The sequence below is a fragment of the Mastomys coucha genome, chromosome X (assembly GCF_008632895.1).
Source record: "Mastomys coucha isolate ucsf_1 chromosome X, UCSF_Mcou_1, whole genome shotgun sequence".
Classification (NCBI taxonomy): domain Eukaryota; kingdom Metazoa; phylum Chordata; class Mammalia; order Rodentia; family Muridae; genus Mastomys; species Mastomys coucha.
Genome location: NC_045030.1, coordinates 111,682,289 through 111,686,346, shown reverse-complemented (window position 1 = coordinate 111,686,346; position 4,058 = coordinate 111,682,289). Strand labels below are relative to the sequence as shown.

General features: G+C 37.3%; 1 pseudogene; it reads right to left on the bottom strand.

Moving 5' to 3' along the window:
* LOC116091303 overlaps positions 1-3,465 on the bottom strand; it is a 9,921-nt pseudogene extending 6,456 nt beyond the window's left edge.
* Positions 3,466-4,058: the final 593 nt, after the last annotated feature.

The following is a 4,058-nucleotide window of genomic DNA, read 5'->3' as shown; positions in this document are numbered from 1 at the left end:
CTCACTCTGTAGACAAGGCTGGCCTTGAATTTAAAAATCTGCCTGTCTCTGCCTCCCAAATGCTGGGAATAAAGGCGTGCACCACCATTGCCCCTCTAGCTAGGACTTTCCTAAAATGACTCCAATATCTCAGAAAATAATACCAAACAAATGATAACTGGATTCCCATGAAATTAAATGTTTCTGCACAGAAAAGAAACTGTCCCAATTGGCCTTTGACTTGATGGTTAAGACTATGAGTTAACCTGAATGCAAATGATAAGCCAGAAACTGAAATTCTATGCCCTACTGGTGGGAGTAAAAAATGGTACAACTACTTTTGAAGATATTTTTGTAAAATTTAAAATTGTTAATCACAGGCTGGTGAGATGGCTCAGCGGGTAAGAGCACCGACTGCTCTTCCAAAGGGACTGAGTTCAAATCCCAGCAACCGCATGGTGGCTCACAACCATCTGTAATGAGATCTGACGGCCACTTCTGGTGTGTCTGAAGACAGCTACAGTGTACTCACATACAATAAATAAATAAATACATCTAAAAAATAAATAAAGTAAAATACAATACAATAAAATAAAATGGTTAATCATAGACCAAGGCATGCAGCTGTTAGTGCCAGGCTTGATTAGCATGTCCAAGGGTCTGGGTTTGACCTCCAATACTGAAACAAACAAACAAACAAACAAAAACAGAATTTCCATATAACTCAAAAAGTTCATTCTAAAGACAGCACCCAAGAAAAATTAAAATCACATACATTCACACAAAAATGTTCCTACAAACATTCATATTAGAAATATTCATGAGAGCCCAAAAGAGGAAACAATCTCTCTATTATTTGATTAATGATTAAACAAATGTATTATCTCTGCAATGAAAAATTATTCAAACAGGGATGTGAATTATGCACAGATACATGCTACAGTTTAAAGAACAACAAAATGTTGTGCTAGATAAAAGAAACCAAATAAAAATACCTGTAAGATTCCAAAGGTATGAAATGTGATAAAGAGGCAAACTTATACCTACAGAAAGTAGATTAGTGGTTGCCACAGGTTGTGGGGACAATAAGAGATGACTACTCTTGGGTGAGATATTTTGTTTTGGTATGATGAAAGTGTTCTGACCATCACCCTGAAAATACTAAAGTCAAAGATGAGTATCATACTTTTAAAAAGTGCCATACATTATAAACAAACATTAAGTATGTTACTTAAAGTAAGCTGTACCACAATATAATAATAAACCTATAGAATCAAAGTAGAATAAGGGATACTTGACACTGGAAACAGGACAAGAAATGATTGTAAATACATAAGAACTTTGGAGGAGGCCAATGGCATACATATAAATTAGACTTATGATGATAACTGAATAGCAGCAAATTTACTGAAAAGTATTGAATTGTGCAAATCTAATACATGAATCTTATAATGTATATAAAATGTGCATTAAAACTGACTTTACAAGATATGGATGACTGATTTCCTCCTAGACTGATTCCCTAAGAATGCCTCTAGGTTGTTTATAAGCATCACTAGTTTGGAAAGGCTTAACAACTGCATATGGTGATGCATGGTTGGGCTCTAAGTTAGTTGGAAAACTGATACAGAAGGATCACTTGAGTCCAAAGGCTCAAGAGAAACCTACAACATATGGCAATGCTCAGATAAAAAATAAATACATAAAAGAGTGGGCTCTGAGCACACAAAAATCCAATAGATGGATGGTAGTACCATGCAATCATTGCTGTTGAAAGGGTAATTTTTTATGGTGAAAAAAAACCTGTATATTTAGAACCAGACATCTGGACTCAGTTTAGATGATCCCCAATGGCTCATGCTCTAAGATCAAGAATCGACAAATGAGACCTCATAAAATTGCAAAGCGTCTGTAAGGCAAAGGACACTATGAATAGGATAAAATGGCAACCAACAAATTGGGAAAAGATCTTCACCAATCCTATATCTAATAGATGGCTAATATCCAATATATACAAAAATGTTAGACTTTAGAGAACCAAATAACCCTATTAAAAGTGGAGAACAGAGCTAAACAGAGAATTCTCAACTGATGAATATCGAATGGCTGAGAAGCACCTAAAGAAGTATCCAACATCCTTAGCCATAAGAGAAATGCAAATCAAAACAATACTGAGATTCTACCTCACACCAGTCAGAATGGCTAAGATCAAAAACTCAGGTGACAGCAGATGCTGGTGAGGATGTGGAGAAAGAGAAAAATGCCTCCACTGCTGGTGGAATTGCAAACTGGTACAACCATTCTGGAAATCAGTTTGGTGGTTCCTTAGAAAATTGGACATAGTACTATCTAAGGACCCAGCTATACCACTCCTGGGAATATATCCAAAAGATGCTCTAACATGTAATAAGGACACATGCTCCACTGTGTTCATAGCAGCCTTATGTATAATAGTCAGAAGCTGGAAAGAACCCAGATATCCCTCAATGGAGGAATGGATACAGAAAATGTGGTACATTTATACAATGGAGTACTACTCAGCTATTAAAAAAATGACTTCATGAAATTCACAGACAAATGGAACTTGAAAATATCATTCTAAGGTAACCCAGTCACAAAGAACACACTTGATACACACTCACTGAGAAGTTGTTATTAGCTCAAAAGTTCTGAATACCCAAGACACAATTCACAGACCATATTAAGCTCAAGAAGAAGGAAGACCAAAGTATGGATGCTTCAGTCCTGCTTAGAAGGGCGAACAAACTACTCAAGGGAGGAAATACAGGGACAAAGTGTGGAGCAGAGACTGAAGGAAAGGGCATCCAGAACCTGCCCCATCTGGGGATCCATCCCATAAACATTCAGCAGACCCAGATACTATTGTGGATGCCAACAAATTCTTGCTGATAGGAGCCTGATATAGCTGTCTTCAGAGCCTGACAAATACAAAGGCAGATGCTCACAGTCAATCATTGGATTGAGTATTGGGTCCCTGATGGAGGAGTTGGAGAAGAGACTGAAGGAGATGATCCAAATCTTGTTGGAAACATCTAGAGTATCATAATCAGGAGCCAATAGAACACATACCTTCTTTCCATCAGGCCTTATCAGGGTATTGGCCACATCAGTGTCATAGAGTTTCGTCAAGGCCTGTTTTATCTGGTGCTTGTTGGCCTTGACATCCACAATGAACTCAAGCGTGTTGTTCTCTATTTTTTCCATGGCTGAGTCAGTGGTCAGTAGAAATTTGATGATAGCATAGTGGTCAAGCTTGTTTCTCCTGGGTACACTCTTTCAAAGATATTTTGGCTGCCTCCAGAGCCTCAGGGTCTTGGGCCATTGGAAGGTGAGTGACATTCGCTTGTGCCCAAGGACGCCTTTCATCACTTCCTTCTTAGCTTTCAAGGCCATTGCTTTGGCTTTGACTTCAAGAGGGTCAGGAGCTTCCTTCTTTGCTTTTAGTGCTATCTTGGTGAAAAGCATAAGACTGATAGGATAGTTAGCATAGTCTTCAGTTTTACTTCATCATCTTACCTCACTTGATGCTTTTCTGGGATTCACTCATGCCTTGGGTAAGGATTTATTGTGTTTATATAATGTGTTAGGTATTTTTCTTGTCATTGAATAAACAGCAAAATACTTTTTGGAGAGCAAAATATTTAAACAAAAAATATCCATGTAGCGCATAGGGGTGTAATTGTGATTGATATGTTCTCGATCTATAAGTCCAGGAGAAGGTCGTGACTAACTTATTCAGACACTGATAAAAGCTTATAGCAAGTTATAAAACATACAAAAATGATAATTAAAACATACAGTCATAAAGATTGTTTAATAGCTATCTTAATTACACACAGAAAGCTGTGGAAACATCAAACTTACTTGGCACTTGAGGGAGTAGTTTGCAAAAGTGATTGAAAGTAAAGTTAATCTTGAAAGGAGAATGAGGATTTGCCAAGATATGGTAGTAAAGAACAGGTGGAGTCCACAGAAACCAAAACAAACACAAAATAAAACCCCTACAAATTTGAGAATCAGTATGTTTCACAATCTTTTGAGATGTAACAACTATAACT